The sequence below is a fragment of the Python bivittatus genome, unplaced genomic scaffold (genome assembly GCF_059951505.1).
Source record: "Python bivittatus isolate LINGU-HERP-01145 unplaced genomic scaffold, Pbiv_v1 ctg000080_np1212, whole genome shotgun sequence".
Classification (NCBI taxonomy): Eukaryota; Metazoa; Chordata; class Lepidosauria; order Squamata; family Pythonidae; genus Python; species Python bivittatus.
In genome coordinates this window covers 59520136-59537584 of record NW_028277035.1, presented here as the reverse complement: position 1 = coordinate 59537584, position 17449 = coordinate 59520136, and the positions used below count along the sequence as shown (strand labels likewise).

Below are 17449 nucleotides of genomic sequence, written 5' to 3'. Positions count from 1 at the left end.
GAGAATGATATCTAATCTAGAAACTTGAACAAGACATTACTGCTGCTATCCATCTGAGTGAAGTGGAGAACAAAAAAAAATTAGACTTGTTACAGGATTATGGCTATACATTATTGCCTACTATTATTACTACTAACAAAACTCATAGTTTTATTTTTATTCCACCAAAACTCTGATGTCATGGCTCCCACTAAACATTCATAGAGGGATGAGCAGGAGCTGGGAAGCCCTTTCAGGAGGTGAGGCCCAGGAGCCAGGAAGACCTATGGAGAATGACCTTTTGGCTGGCTCCTGCTACTGGAAGAGGCAACAGTGGCCTTAGATCCTGATGGGGACTCTCCAAGCATCCAGGTCTCCAAGAACAAGAGTGATAATGAGCCAAGAGCCAGAGGGCTGAAAGCTGCAGAAGCGTGAGGCTACAGGGAAAGGCTTCTTGAGACGAAGTCTACTTAGAGATTTCCATTGCTCCTGAACAGACTAAACCCAGTCTAAACTGAGCCAGTGCAGTCCATTTGGAATAAGGAAAAGGGTTTCAGCTGTGACATATAGTAGGTCATTTGGGGTTGAAAAGACAGTTTCAAAGAGTTGCAGACAGGGACTATGCTCACACCCTTGCATGCCCTGAAGCACTGTTTTAGAATTGAATCCAAAGTTCTGCACAGCCCTACTGATTACATATATCCCATGCAAATCTTTTGGTAACTGGCTTTATTTATTCAGGAAAAAGTTCTGTAACCCTGGATTTGTCGTAGATCTCACCTAAGAAATTGAGGCTACCAGGTCTGGGCTGCAAAAATCTGGATTCCTAGTAGATGGTAGCATCTAAATGGTAGATGCAGAATATTTGTTTACTTAGAAAATTTATATATCTGCCCATCTCCCCAAAATGACTTTAGGAGGTATACAGATGTTTATTCCCTCCCTCCCCAAAAACAGTAGCACAATTTATAAAATCAGCATATAATATCCAGAAAAACAATAATATATTCAAAGGGAAAAGTTCCTATGCCTTTAAAATTAGTCAAACAGGAGGATTTGCAAGGTGTAGCTACCAGTCCAGGGTTCAAGATGTGTCTATGAAAACTAGTTGGTCTCACAAACCATTAGATGGGATCAAAAAGTTAGAGATTTTCGTGTCTCTTTATTGCCATCTATTGGTTTCCCACATTTTACAGTCCAAGTCTTAGTGAAAACCCCACTTCTTTTTTTAGCAGGTGGAAGTTTTATCAGGGATATATACCTCAAGCTTTTATTCTGGGGAAAGGGAAAACATGGTATCAAAACAGGTAAAAGAAGCTTCTAGTGCAGACAGACCATGCTCTGAAAGGCCAGTGTTGTCAGAATATTAGTCTGAGCTCATGGATACAAAGTGAAATTCACAAGCAAGCAAAGAAGGCAGGGTTAGGCTTAGGCTTACAAATGTGCAAGAAAAGATCTCAGACTAAAAGCAAGTTCTAAAGCATAATGAACAATTACTGGTCTCTGTAGTTCTCTGACAGTGTTAGGCAGGTTGATGCAGTAACCTGGATGGCATCTGTGATTTGCAAATCTTAGGCCAAGGAATCAGAGGGTTTGGGGCTCAGCAGATGAAGCATCGTGATTTGTCTGTTCTTTCAACCTTCAAGATAGGCACTCTTTGCTTGCAGTTACTAGGCCTTTAAAACTTTCTCCAGATTACAGAGTGGTGACACATTTACTGCTCCAACTCCTCTTACCTACAAAGTCAAGGTGCATAGTAGTCAAAACTATTTAGATAATTTGGCACCATTGTCAAAATAGTTTTCCGTGTATGTTCTACCTTCTCTGGAAATAAAAACACAGCAGTGTTAGGTAACCATCAGTGTGTTGTCTTTAGATAACATTAAAAACCAGTTGCCTGAATCATTGTTCATTCTCTGTGGACATAAGGAATAATTGGTTTTTCAATCCCTTATTGAGTTTTTTTAAACTCATCTGAAAAGATTAAGAATTTTCCCTTTTAATCTTTTTTTCTCTCAGGCTCAAAATACTTTATTCCTTTGGTGATGCCTTCCTTAAACAGCTTTTATGTATTATATCAATCTTGTTGCTTTTTTTCTGAATACTTTTTGTGTTACTAAAGTAGTATTTCCATTTTGCACATAGCACTACAAACATGTTTCACCATGAATTATTTTTTAAATAATAGTTTTACCAGGAAGCCATATTAACTTTTGATTAGATTTGTGTATATGTGGGTTTTTTTTTTGACATACTGTAGATCAGACAGAATAATATTTTTTGTTCCATTGGAGGTCAACCACGTGTTTATGATTTGGCCAGTGGTATCCCAAATTACATTAATGCACGTCTGAAAAAGGCGAGCAAACTAATCTTGCTAATCTTAACATGAACTAGTGAACTTGCCTAGTGAGTTAGTTAGACCAGTAGAAGGGGCGCTTTTCAAGCTGCCCCATGGCTTGACCTTCTCCTGAGTGGCTCCCAGACTAGGGAATATTATGCTCAGGGAGGTGCATTTGACTCCCACTTTCCCAGTTTTTAACAACATGGGAAAATCATCCTTCTTTTGCCCAATTTTGTTAATTTATTTTAATGATATTGATAGTAATGTTATTTGTATGAATTTTATATTAGATTTTATATTTTGTTTATTATTGGGTAAGCAACCTTGGATGATCATATAAGCAGAAAAGCATAGTCATGCATCTAAATAAAAAGATAGACATCCAAATAACATCCAGAGATAGATCTTAGCATATGTGTAGATCTATGAAGGTGGACTTTAGATAACCTCAACAATCATTATAGCTTGGGGAATGTTAAGATCAGCATTTTGAAATAGGCTTATTGGCTCATATACAGAATAAGTGACATAAAATTGGAGTTATGTGCAGAGTTTTGGGGCCCTACCACATGAAGATGAGTGACTTATTATATCAGCTATAGCCTTCCTATATCTTAAGGGGTAATCCTGTAACCCAGTTTGGTAGTCTGATTTAGATAATCAGAACAATGGATAATTAGGTCATTTGGTCTAGTTCTCCAGATGGCATACAAATCAGATTTTGCAAACAATCTTCTGGCCATTGCTGCCAAATCTGCCTCAGCCATCAGTAATGAATCCAGGATCATTTCCAAGTTGTACACCTGGCCTAAAGGAGGAGTACAAGTTTGTTGTATGCTATTATCCAGATCAGCTTCTTCTCAATCCACTGCAGCAGTATTTTTCCAAGATTAAGTTTCACTTCCTCTTTTCCATTCAGCTCAGAATCAGCTCCAGGCACCTGTTTAAGAGTTTCTTAACCTTTCTAAGATTCGTGTTGAAAAAGAAAGTGAGCTATTTGTCATCAGCAAAGTAATGACACTGAAATCCCCATCTGTAGACAACTCTTGGAGGATTCATATAAAAGTTGAATGGGATTGGGACTCTTGACTATCTTAAGTGAAGGCCACATGAAGAAGAGAAATTACACTATAACATCTTGTGAAACAGATTACATCAGAATCAGTGTAGAAATGTGCTTCCTAAACTCAGGCCAGATGTTGGAAGAGGAGATTTAGTGTGATAAATAGTAACAGCTGCCAATTAGAAATTAAGAACTAAGAGTTGCATTCTCACCACCCAGTAAGTTATACCTGCAAGTTCAGCAGGGCAATTAAGGCTGTCCCTATGCAGAATTATTTGTTGTTTAGTCGTTAAGTCGTGTCCAACTCTTCGTGACCCCATGAACCATATTGCGCCAGGCCTTCCTGTCCTTCACTGCCTCCCTGAGTTTGCTCAGTTTCATGCTCATTGCTTCAGTGATGCTATCTAACCATCTCATCCTCTGCCGTCCTCTTATCCTTTTGCCTTCAATCTTTCCCAGCATCAGGGTCTTCTCCAAAGAGATCTCTCTTTGCATTAGGTGACCAAAATATCTGAGCTTGAGCTTCATTATCGATCCTTCCAATGAGCAATCAGGGTTGATTTCCTTTAAGATTGACTGGTTTGATCTCCTAGCAGTCCAGGGGACTCTCAAGAGTCTTCTCCAGCACCACAGTTCAAAGGCATCAATTGGATCTTTGTCGGCAAGGTGACTTCTCTGCTTTTTAATATGCTATCTAGGCTTGCCATAGCTTTCCTCCCAAGGAGCAAGCGTCTTTTAATTTCATGGCTGCAGTCTCTGTCTGCGGTGATCTTGGAGCCCAAATAAATGAAGTCTGTTACTGCTTCCATTTCTACCCCTTCTATTTGCCAGGAATTGATGGGTCCAGATGCCATGATCTTAGTTTTTTTAATGTTGAGTTTCAAGCCAGCTTTTGCACTCTCCTCTTTCACCCTCATCAAGAGGCTCTTTAGTTCTTCTTCACTTTCTGCCATTAGGGTGGTATCGTCCGCATATCTGAGGTTGTTGATGATTCTCCCTGCAATCTTAATTCCGGCTTGTGATTCTTCCAGCCTGGCATTTCTCATGATGTACTCTGCATATAGGTTAAATAAGCAGGGTGACAGTATACAGCCTTGTCGTACACCTTTCCCTATTTTGAACCAATCAGTTGTTCCATGACCGGTTCTGACTGTTGCTTCTTGGCCCGCATACAGATTTCTCAGGAGACAGGAAAGGTGGTCTGGTACTCCCATCTCTTTAAGAATTTGCCACAGTTTGTTGTGATCCACACAATCAAAGGCTTTTGCATAGTCAATGAAGCAGAAGTAGATATTTTTCTGGAACTCTCGTGCTTTCTCCATGATCCAGCGAATGTTGGCGATTTGATCTCTAGTTCCTCTGCCTCTTCGAAACCCAGCTTGTACATCCGGTAGTTCTCGGTTCATGTATTGCTGAAGCCTAGCTTGTAGGATTTTGAGCATAACCTTGCTAGCATGTGAAATGAGTGCAATTGTGCGATAGTTTGAGCATTCTTTGGCGTTGCCCTTCTTTGGAATTGGAACGTAAACTGACCTTTTCCAATCCCGTGGCCACTGTTGCGTTTTCCAAACTTGCTGGCATATTGAGTGCAGCACTTTAACACCATCATCTTTTAGTATTTTAAATAACTCAGCTGGAATACTGTCATCTCCACTAGCTTTGTTGTTAGCAATGCTTCCTAAGGCCCACTTGACTTCACTCTCTAGGATGTCTGGCTCAAGGTCAGTGATCACACCAGCGTGGACATCAGGGACATTAAGATCTTTCTTGTATAGTTCTTCTGTGTATTCTTGCCACCTCTTCTTAATCTCTTCTGCTTCTGTTAGGTCCCTGCCTTTTTTGTCCTTTATCATGCCCATCTTTGCACTAAACGTTCCTTTCATATCTCCAATTTTCTTGAAGAGATCTCTAGTCTTCCCCATTCTATTGTTTTCCTCAATTTCTTTGCATTGTTCATTTAAGAAGGCCTTCTTATCTCTCCTGGCTATTCTCTGGAAATCTGCATTCAGTTGCTTATATCTTTCCCTTTCACCCTTGCTTTTCGCATTCCTTCTTTCCACAGCTATTTGTAAAGCCTCATCAGACAGCCATTTTGCTTTCTTGCATTTCTTTTTCTTTGGGATGGTTTTAGTTGCTGCCTCCTGTACAATGTTACGGACCTCCGTCCATAGTTCTTCAGGCATTCTGTCTACCAAATCTAATCCTCTAAATCTATTCATCACCTTCACTGTGTACTCACAAGGAATATGATCTAAGTCATACCTGAGTGGTCTAGTGGTTTTCCCTACATTCTTCAATTTAAGCTTAAATTTTGCAGTAAGAAGCTCATGATCTGAGCCACAGTCAGCTCCTGGTCTTGTTTCTGCTGTCTGTATAGAGCTTCTCCATCTTTGGCTGCAAAGTATATAATCAATCTGGTTTTGGTATTGACCATCTGGTGATGTCCATGTGTAGAGTCGTCTCTTGTGTTGTTGGAAAAGAGTGTTTGCTATGACTAGCTTGTTCTCTTAACAGAACTCTATTAGCCTTTGCCCTGCTTCATTTTGTACTCCAAGGCCAAACTTGCCTGTTATTCCGATTACTCCTTGACTTCCTACTTTAGCATTCCAATCCCCTATGATGAAAAGGACATCTTTTTTTGGTGCTAGTTCTAGAAGGTGTTGTAGGTCTTCATAGAAGCGGTCAACTTCAGCTTCTTCGGCATCAGTGGTTGGGGCATAGACTTGGATGACTGTGATATTGAATGGTTTGCCTTGGATACGCACTGAGATCATTCTGTCGTTTTTGAGGTTGTACCCCATTACTGCCTTTCCCACTCTCTTATTCACTATGAGTGCAACTCCATTTCTTCTAAGGGTTTCTTGCCCACAGTAGTAGATATAATGGTCACCCGAATTAAATTCACCCATTCCCGTCCATTTCAGTTCGCTGATTCCCAAGATGTCGATGTTCAATCTTGTCATCTCATGTTTGACCACATCCAGCTTGCCTTGGTTCATAGATCTGACATTCCAGGTACCTATACAATATTGTTCTTTACAGCATCGGACCTTCTTTTCGCTTCCAGATACATCCACAGCTGAACGTCCTTTCGGCTTTGGCCCAGCCGCTTCACTCTTTCTGGAGCTACTTGGAATTGCCCTCCGCTCTTCCCCAGTAGCATATTGGACACCTTCCGACCTGAGGGGCTCATCTTCCGGCGTCATATCTTTTAGCCTTTTAACATTGTCCATGGGGTTTTCTTGGCAAGGATACTGGAGTGGGTTGCCATTTCCTTCTCCAGTGGACCACATTTTGTCAGAACTCTCTGTCATGACCTGTCCGTCTTGGGTGACCCTGCACGGTATAGCTCATGGCTTCACTGAGTTACGCAAGCCCCTTCGCCACGACAAGGCAGTGATCCATGAAGGGGATGCAGAATTATGAAGAGATTGAAATAAATCTATATAATTGATTTATTTCAAGTCACCTATTCTTCAGTTCTGGCCTGGATGCTTTTATCAGCCACAATTAGAAAAGAACAAGAGAATAACTTGTAGGCTGCAAACTCCCCAGGTAGCTTGTCTAAATTTTTGGGTGAATTAAATAATGTATATCCTTCCCAACTTGATATGTTAACATTACAGTGATTATGATTACAAACTGATTACAGAGCGCCTTCAAAGACTGCACAAGATTCACCAGATCTATGTAAATAAGGTTTTTCATCATTGAGGACAGCACTGTTGATCAGCATTGTGCAGATATAAAGACTGTGAAGGTTTCTGTCGCTACTATCACTGAATAGTACCTAAGGTAGCCATACTCACAATGAGGGGTGGGTTTTTTGGGGGGGCACCTATGCATTAACTGTCAACCTAATAATTTCAGGTTGAATAAGTTTCTACCATTAGACTATGATTATGGACTTCTAAGAGCATTGGCTTGGGTGGGTTGTCAGGCAATACCACTCTGCATTGTGGTAACAAGTGGGAAGCTCAGGGCAGAGGAGAATCTTATCCCTGTTGGTGGGGCTACCCATCTTTCTTGTTTTCCTAGTTGTCCCTGTGGCTCAGCTGAGGGATAGCTGAAATCTGATGGAACTGGCCTTTTGCCATAGCTGATGGGTGGCCATGTTTTCCGTGGGCCTACTTTACTAAGTCTGCCTTTTAACGGATGAAGTGGTAAACCATCAGGTGAAGCTTTTTTCAAATCAGCCTCTTTCTGATAAATTTACTGTAATGTTTATGATATTCCACGCAATGTTAATGTATCACCGTGCTGAACTTTAAATTTGGTCTTACAGACCACACAGAAATACTCAGTATATATGGCTGGATTGCAGACTCAGTTTTCTTTATTTAAATCTGATATACCTTTTCTGTCTTCAGCAAATTCTTTTTGGAAATTCAGCCTCATGTTGCATCCAAATGGACAGCGATTGTCATTTTTGGTCAAATTCCATTTCTCTGCTTCCCTCTCCCTAGTCTAATAAATTAATGAACTAACATATGAAGAAATGTAAGAGCCAACATTTTATGCCAGAAAAATATCCTCAGAATTCTCTACAGCTCATTGCTTAAAAACTAAAGTATATTTTTAAATGTTTCCATTTTCCAATTATAAGATCCTTGGAGATAGTACATTTTCTTCTTTTTCAGTGGTTAGGATGAAGTGTGATCAGCTTGACAAGCTAAAATATATTTTGGTATGCTTTCGTTTTCAAATCATAAGATCCTTGGGGATAATATGGTTACTTCTTTTCCAGTGGTTAAAATGACCACTGAGATTTCCATATATATTAAACAAAGCAAAATGTAAGGAATGAAAAACTATGACAGATCAGCAAACAATATCATGCATCTGTGTACATTGGAGATTTATTCATGGGCATTTCCTCTGCCATTTTTCTGCTTCTCTAATTATGGATGATTTTTTCCAAGACAGGAAGTATAACTAATAACATGAACCTCAAAAATGTCTGCCTTTCAGTAAAATGTATAGTGTATTACTAATTTCACACACTTCAGTGAGATTTCTCTTTCTATCCATAGATTCTTTTTGTGTTAGCCCTGTCCATGTGGTTTCGCATTTAGCATATCTTTCTATCTTTTCTTTGTAAGAAAAGAATTGTATATATAAATTAGCTTTAATGTATTCATTTCCTTTGTCATTCTGTTTTAAAGCTCTGATTAAGTTTGCTTTAGAAAAGCAAACTCATGCCATTCATGATTTGTTTCAACAGATTTACAAATATTAGCATAATTACAAAATGCAGACAATCAGAAGTTGAACTTAGCTCATTTTAAGATAGCTAAACATGATAACTTACATATATGCGAATATCTTAGCTGAATGTGAATTTGATTTTTACCATAGATGACTACTGAAGCATTTTCTTTTCTTGGCCAGTAAAGATTCCATTAAGTTGTGAATATATTCCATATGTATAAAACCTCTGCCACTGTAGTGTTACTATATTGGGAAATACATCTTTCATTGATTTCAATGGAAGAGAAGACTTTTAATGAATATGGTAAAGACACAGAATTTGACTGATGTGATTGAGGGCCAGTGTCAGATTTTGGGATTTGATATTATATGATTGAAAAGTGCACTTGTTAGAGGTTCACACTATTTTGCAGAATTTAAATGGCTCCCAAAAAAATCACATTTAATATTCTCTTCAGGTTATTTTCTTCAAGGAAATATGAAATTAAAAAGTTTATTTTCATAAATCATGTCTCCTTCTATGGGACTTATTCCAGGTAAGCTATTTATCTTCATTTCTCTGGAGAGAGTCCCACTGAACTCAGATCTATTTACTGTTGAGGAGATAGGATTACATTGTCAAGAAATCCTACTGCAGTGTTGAGTTCTGAGTCCAAAGGCACTGGGAGCCAGGTAGCATATAAATTTAATAAATGTATATAACAACAATAATATTATTCTTCTTCTTTTGAATAACATGCTTCTGTTGTAGATGGCATGCTTAATTCACATAGAAGCTGTTAGTACAATATGCTCTATAATGTCTATGCCTTTAAGTTGTTTGTCTGTTGAATTCATTTGTTTCTGTAAAATGAGCAATAAACAGAATAGAGTTCTGACTCTAGAATGCCTTGCATCAAAGCTTGTGTGCTAGAAAACTATTCTACAATGAATAATATGAATACTAGGCACATTCTAGTACCCATAAATATATAAGTATGCTGGATTTAGCCCTAGAATGCAAACAATAGAATCATTGAGTTAGAGGGGCCATCAGGCTTTCAATTCCCCTCTCAGTGCAGGAGTCCAAATTAAGATATCTATGAAAAATGTTTGTCCAGGTTCTGCTTAACATATGAGGAGCTTTCTGTTGCCCTCAGAAATTGGTTCCACTTTCAAAGTTCTTTTACCTTTTTGAAGTTTTTCCTGTCATTCCACTGGAATCTGCTGTCCTATGACTTAAGACTGTCTGTGTGGTACACACTGGGTTGATAGAGAATAAGTTGTGGATGTCTTCTGTATGACATTCTTCTATGTACTTGTCAGCCCCGTGACAACAGAATCTTGCACGTCTGGCTGTGCTGTATCTCTTCCCCCTTCCTGTAGACTAGTGAATTAGGGAGGCATCTGCCTGAGCTGCTTCTGAATGTTATCTGGCTGTTCTGGACCTAAAAATGCGTCAGGCCCTTTTGCCTCTGGTAATGGTTTCTGCATATTTCTGTCAAGGTCATCTTCCTTACCCTCTATAGTACTTGAAAAGTGCTATCATATTCTCTACTCAGTCAACTTTTCTCAAAGATAAACCTATCCAGCTCCCTGAATCTTTACTTGTATGTACTCTTATCATCTTTGTTGATTTTCTGTATATCTACCTCTGTTTCACTCATTCTTTTCTTGGTGTAATGCCCAGAACTGGACATGTTAGGGTTTGACCAATACAGAACAGAATGAAAAAATTACTTCCTATGATTTGGAAACTCTACTTTTATCAGTGTAACCTAACATTACATTTGCCATCTTCAGTGTTTCCAGATAATTTTGAATTTTAATTCAGTATTAACTGTCCCCCCAGACGTGATTAGCTTTCCTTCCATTTTTTCTTTTAAATCTTTAATAAATATGTTGAAGAGTTTCAGCCTAGGACTGAAGCCTGTGGCACTTCATTTATACTTTACTGGAGTTTGATGAGAAACTATTAATGACTCCTCTTTGGCTATGGTTTTCACGTCAGCTATAAATCTACCTTACAGGCATGCCATCCAGCCATACTTATCTAGCTTTCCAGCCAAGAGGTCTTGTTAAACGTCTTGCTGAAAACAAGTTGTATTAATTACATCCACAGAACTTTCATGATCTGACTTTACCTAACTGAAAATTGAAACCAAATTACTCTGACAAGATTTGTTTTTTATAAATCCATACTGACTTCCAATAATCAATGGATTGTTTTCAGGGAGCCTACATACTGACCACTTTTTGCTCTACTCCAGAATTTTTCCTGCTGTCAGTGTCGTTCAATGTCAGTGTCCCCCAGATCTTCTTCCTGAACATTTTTGGAAGATATGGACAACAGTTGGCTTCCAGTTTTCTATTACTTCATCTGTTCTCCAGGATTTCCCAAAAATAATAAATAAAGCTTCAGCTAGACTAAACAGCAAATTTCTTCATATGTTAGGATGCAACTCATGTGGCTCTGGAGATTTGAACTCATTCAGGGTTGGAGAAGATTTCCTGACATAAGAAGAAATGAAAAATTCTGTGGAACCAAACCAAAACCCATGTAGTCTAGCATTCTGTGTTATAGAGTGGCCCACTAAATGTTTTGTGGATGATGGACTAGAGGGTAGCTTTTCTGAATCCAATTTTTATTGAGTTATAGCTCTGCTCTGGGGCTTCCCTAATTAAACATCCCACCCAACCTTTGAAAGGGTAAGGCCAGGTGGGGGAGAAAAAAATGAGTCATAGAACTAGAAGCAATGCAGGTTGCTGAGAATGTTAGATTTAAATCTAGCATTAAATCAGTGCTCCTGATCAAGTTTGCCATTCCAGGGCCAACTGCATCTCACTCAGTCCTTGTGAGATGCCATCCATCTTGTGTCAGCAATCCATCATCCATAAAATGTATTATTTTTACTTATTTATTTTACAGCACTTATACATTGCCTCAGTTGTAAGAATCAGGACAACACACAATAATAAATTGGCACAATAAAGTCATACAAATAATCTATATACATAAATAAAATCCACACAATTATAAACAACAAAACCACAAATGACTCAAAATAGCAGGAACAACAACTCTAGTATACGCCAGCAAGTCCATCCTATACACATTATTTTCTATTCCTTTCCATAAGGAGTCATTTGCTATTATAATCAAGCGCTATTTGTAACCCTCCATAACCTTTTTCCTTTGCTTTCTTCTGTATTTAGTGGGAAATTTGTTACAGACACCCCCCTTGAATATCCCTCTGGGACTCCATGCCAAATTCCTTTTAGCTTATAGTGAGCTTAAACCCTAGAAAATTGGTGGCTTAAATTCTACTAAGAGTCTCTGCACTTTTGGGCACAGAGCATATATTTAAATATCTCCCATTAAAATCTAATGAATTAAACATGCCTTAGTTCCTCAGACAGAAGTAAACATTATAGTTTATTATAGATTTATATGTACTTATGTTCCTTTAAAATAACCAAAACCTTTTTTCTGGATTTTCCTCTGGAAATAAATGATCTAGTGAAATAACAAAACAACAACAACAAAAAAAAATGAAAAATCTCTCTTCTAAATGAATCTCTGAAGATGTTCATTTAAAAAATACATCTCGGAGCTTTCACCTCTCCCTGTGAATGCTGTAGCTGCTTAGAGTTTTGACGTTTTGAGCAAAAGAGAATTTGACATGGGCAGTGATCAGAAGAGTGGTCATGAATAGACTGTTGCAAGCAAGGAGCTAGTACAGAATCAGAGCCAGAAACATGATCTGTCAGACCATGGACAGCTCCAAGAACAATATCTCAATTCCATAAAAGTTCAGCTGTCCCTCTATCTAGATGCAGACCTTGAAAATTGTTCTGAGTACAGCCCCTCATTATAGTGTTTTTGAAAAATGCTTGGACAAGGAGAACTCCAGAGAATGTTGCTTTCCAGGGCTCATATTGTTCTTTCATAATGATAGTTTATATAAAAAATGCTTCTTGTCTGGGAGATTTTATATGGGAGTCAAGCATATATAAGGTTTGTAAAAATTATAAAAAACTTGGTAAAGTGATGCACTCTAATGCTTTAACCACCAAAAATAATAATTCTCATTTTGTTAAGTAGCCCTGACTTTCTTGTTTGATATGGTTTAGGTTTTCCCAGGGCTTTTCTACATAAATCTTTTTTTTTAAATGAATATGAATAAGCATTTCAAGAATTACAGATCTTAGGAAAAATGAAACAAAATTGCCAAGAAGTTTTCCCAAGATTGCCTTCCTTCTTTTTCCTATTGATATTTATGTAATAATTCACAGGACTGTAGGACTCTTGGGGGTAATCACATTCAACATAAATTAAAAAATAGTATTTTTTTTTTGTTAACCACCTTTTTCCAGTCCAGCAATAATTATCACAGCTTTACAGTGCAATATAATTGCAAAAGATTAGCTACCAGGTCCTCTGCAGTAGAAATCATGTCTCAGTTCTACATCACCAGACTCATTATAATAAAATGCTAGCATTTCAATGCAGCCTAACGTAGAAAGTTTAATTTCCTTTTTTACTGTTCAGTTTGACTTATGGCTTGTCTAATATCTTACAAAGTTATACATTTGAACAATCATGCTTATATAAATTATAATCAATGTCAAAGACAATTATTTATACTGAAATCCTGCATTTATAAAGTAGTCATAAATCACCTGTGTCTTATGAAGAAGTGGATCTTAATCAACTCAGTATAAAGTTTATATTATTTCTTAATATGGCTTCTGTACAATTACCAAAATCTGCTGATAAAGTTCTGAGTTCTTTGCATCTGTCTTTACACCTTTACCATGCTTTGGGGGCTACATTTCCCCAAAATACAACACGTTGAAGCAGTAAAATAAATGTAACAAAACCATTTCATTGAAGAGTATAAACTGCTGCTCAGGGCCAGCCTGGAACAGAATGGCACAGCAATCTTACTATTAAATAAGTGAATCATTAGATTAATTTAAAATAATATTTTATCACAGTGCTCTAATCAATAAGGTAAGTAAGCCAAACAAAGTGAAAATTCAGTTCCAAAGGGCCAAGAAGGGATTTGTGAGAACTTCAGTAGAATGGCTATAAAATTCAATGTACTTTGGAAACACACAGAGGTACTGATCCAGCAGATCTGGATGACTAACAAAGTAGTCACCAAAATCTTTCTTGCTAGTGAGTAACAAAATTCTTCATGCGACAGTACAAAATGACACTTCCACTAGGATCCAGGTTTTTTTAAAAAACACCATTAAAATATTACTGTTTTGTAGTCCAAAAGAATTGAGATATGAGGCTGCTCCAATGCATTTTACTGGATGGTTGTGTTTGTGATGTAAATGATTCTGTTATTGCTAAATTAGGTGTGTCAGTTAATGTGGTTTATCTGAGGTTTTTTCATCCTGAAACAGTTGCATTGTCTCAAAGACCTTGGTAATCAATTGGGGAAGGGCTCTTAAATCAGACGTTGCCTACCCAATAGTTTTAAAGTTCTGTAGTCCTCTGCTTTCCCCCCTTCCCCCGAGAGATGTCTTTTAATATTAGCTCATTGACACAGCTAGGACTTTTGTTGCTGAGCTTTCTGCTCCGAATAAGCCAGAAAAAATGTTTGTATATGAGGGTCCGTTCCCCCCCCCCCACTTAGTTCTTCTATTCCACACTGTGAACTTCAGGTAATCTGGAAGAGAGAGGGGATTTATTTGGGATAATCCCATGTAATAATAGTCAAATCTCATTGCAAGTCTGGCCCAGTAGGATTGAAGGAGGAAATGTTAGGGTAGAAAAATAGGTAGAAGAGTCTTCCTTGTGCTAGCCTTCAAAGCTTATCAGATGTTCTGTACTTCTACATTCAGCAGTTTTAAGGCTTATTGATGGAAAAGGAATGATGGTGCCAGGGTCTTAATGAGACAAAGAGAGGATGTAGTCAGTGATTAGCAAAGACAAGTAGTGGCTGTATTCCTACAACACACTGAATCAAAAACTGGCCTAGTATGTTGTGTGAACCCAAGAGATTGAGTTATCTGACTCAACTATGATTAAGTTAATCATGAATAAACATAACATATAAACAGAGCAAAATAATTTGAGGTTTGCAGACAATATATGGCTGCCCAAATCAAATAAAGAGGGTAAGACATTCATATATTACATGAAACTATGTTTGCATAACCATGCTATTGAATAAGCCATCCACAAAGGTTTGCAAATTACAGTGGCTGGATTGATACAATTTGTTCACCCAGTCACTGTATCCCAGTTGCCTGAGAATACTGTAAACCGCCCAGAGTCGCTTTGTAGTGAGATGGGGGTGACAAATTTGATAAATAAATAAATAAATAAATAAATAAATAGCTTCAGTGCAAACATTCAGCTTAAAAGTTTATTTGAACATAAATTGAATATATGTATGAATACATGTTAAACATATATGTTAAATATATTAGCTGTAAAGTGAAATAATCACTGGTTTCATTTCAGGGTTTTTGTTGATACAGTCCTCATTCTTGCATCCATCTTGGAACCAGATCCCAAAGTAGAGTTTCTAAAGCAGCGCCTCCATCTGTGGACCACTAGGTGGCAGTAGCATAAACATACAGCTTACATTTACCAGTTGCCTTAATCAAATCAGTAGTTAAACAAAGCTTTGGCCTAAATTTCGCTTAATATTCAGGTCACAGGGCCTCATCCCTCAGTCCTAGATACTGTAGTTTAACTACATTAAACTACCATAAGTTGAATGACCAGTTTTCAAACAGAAGTCTGTAGAAAGGGAATACATGAGGTCTATCAGAGTGTTTAATTTGCATACATATACATATACCTTACCTGCACACACAGAGAGACCTGTATATGGAAAAATTATCATTGGAAAAACATTCTGTTTCATCCAGTATATTTGTACTACTTTACAAACATGTTAACCAGTGGAACAAGTATACAAGTTTCAGCCTCTGTGTGTGAGTAAACACATTACAAATATATGTAACACCTTCCTAGGCTTTTGTTGCTATTCAGGAAAAAACAGATTGGAGAGGGATTAGTTTTACTGGAGGTGATACAGTCCAAGGAAGCTCTTGCCTTTTCTCAGTGCTCCAAATTGATACACACTACAGAGGAGTAATCTGCTGGAGAAGTATTTTTTCATGTCTGTCACTTCTTCATTCACAATGATTTTCTCCTCCCAAACCTTCTTTTGAAAGAGAGAAAGGGAGGGAGGGAGGGAGGGAGGCTGGCTCTGGAGCTTTGTTATTTGCATTTGCACGTCATATTAAATTTAGCTGCAAATTTCTTGATTTTTCTTTAGTCCCCAGATGATGATGTTGGATTTTTGTGTTCCAGAGCAAGTTATTGAAAATAATGGCTTATACTGGCCACATTTTGAAATAAAGTGAAGCATATTGGATAGTTACCTACAGGTAGGATGGCCTGTTTTAATATTGCTAGGCATACACATCTATGAGCTAATCAGACAGTGATTTCTGTCAGCTTTGTCAAACTGCCTATGGAGCAGGAAATAAATTAAATATTTCCTATTAACTAGTAATTAATACTACTACAGGGAATAGTGCTAATGCTCTGGCTGGCATGTAATATACAAATAATGTTCAGTAACAAGGGGGAGGACTTCAATAGCCTAAGCTTTGAGAGAAGCAGCCCAACTGGGAATTATCTTAGCAGCATCTACTGTTGGATGAGTTTTTGCTATAAATTACTTGAGGAAGCAGCATCCACATTCTGACAATAAATAAAAAAGAGAACATGTACATTGCCTTTATTGGGTTGGGTCATTTTTTTTTTTTTTAGCAAAGGTACTTGTGATTGGGCCAGTGGGTCAAAAATAGTGCAGAGCAAGAAGCTTTGCATTAAAAAGGTCCCTGGCTAAATTTCTGGCTTCTTTGATTAAAGGAGCTCAGTTAGACTACGGATAAAGATTTTGATTTTCATCTCTTTACTTGTATTTTGTGTTATTTTGCTTTACTTATTATTATACTTATCATCATCATCATGATTGTACCCTTTATTGTGTATTTGTTATTTTTTATTCTTTGCTATATATCTTATATTTATTTCTTTACATATATGTTTGATTAGATTAGATTAAGACAACTGGTGCCTTTAGATATTTTGGATAGCAGCATGGCTAGTGGTCAAAAGAATTGTAATCCAGAAACAACAGGAGAGCAACAGCATCAGGATCGCCAACCCCCGGGACAGATTGTACAAGGTTTCAATAGGTTTGTTTGGACTTAATATGGTTTTTACAGGATGGAGTTATGTTTCCGTTAAATTAATGATTCTAACAAATATCACTGAAATAAAAAACCTATAATTTAAAATATTACAGAGAAAGCTCAGGTAGGTATTTGTTTTAGTAGTTCTTCTGTAGTGCAAACTAATAATAAAATATGGGTCTAGAATTCACAGTGGCAAGAAATGTCCAAAAGAAAGCATTTAATACATATTGTTCTATATACCCTCTTTTATTTCTCCAGACAATAAAGCATTGTGTTAACGAGTAGATGCTGACAGATGGCTTCTATATCACTAGCTGAGTCTTTCTTTAGTTGCCTCTGGAGAAAGATCCACAGAGCAGCCTTGAGAATTAGATAAGTTTATTAGGCAGTGCCTAGGACGGTCAAAGTGAGGAATGCTGCAGATATTGAAATAAATAGTGACAATGTAAAAGATTGTCTTTGAAAGAACATCTTGTTTAACGTTTTAGAATGCACTGCCTATTTATTTGATGGCCATTAAGTTCATACAAGTCAGTGACAGCCATAATTGCTTTGTTTACTTTGATACTGCAAAAATTCAAAATATAAAACATAATCCAGCCAGACCACAAAGTTATTAGAAATAAAAT

General features: G+C 37.5%; 1 protein-coding gene across 4 annotated transcripts in view; it reads left to right on the top strand.

The window, feature by feature from the left end:
• ERC2 (ELKS/RAB6-interacting/CAST family member 2) overlaps positions 1 to 17449 on the top strand; it is a 443048-nt gene that overhangs the window by 292871 nt on the left and 132728 nt on the right. The gene's annotated exons all lie outside the window — the stretch shown is intronic.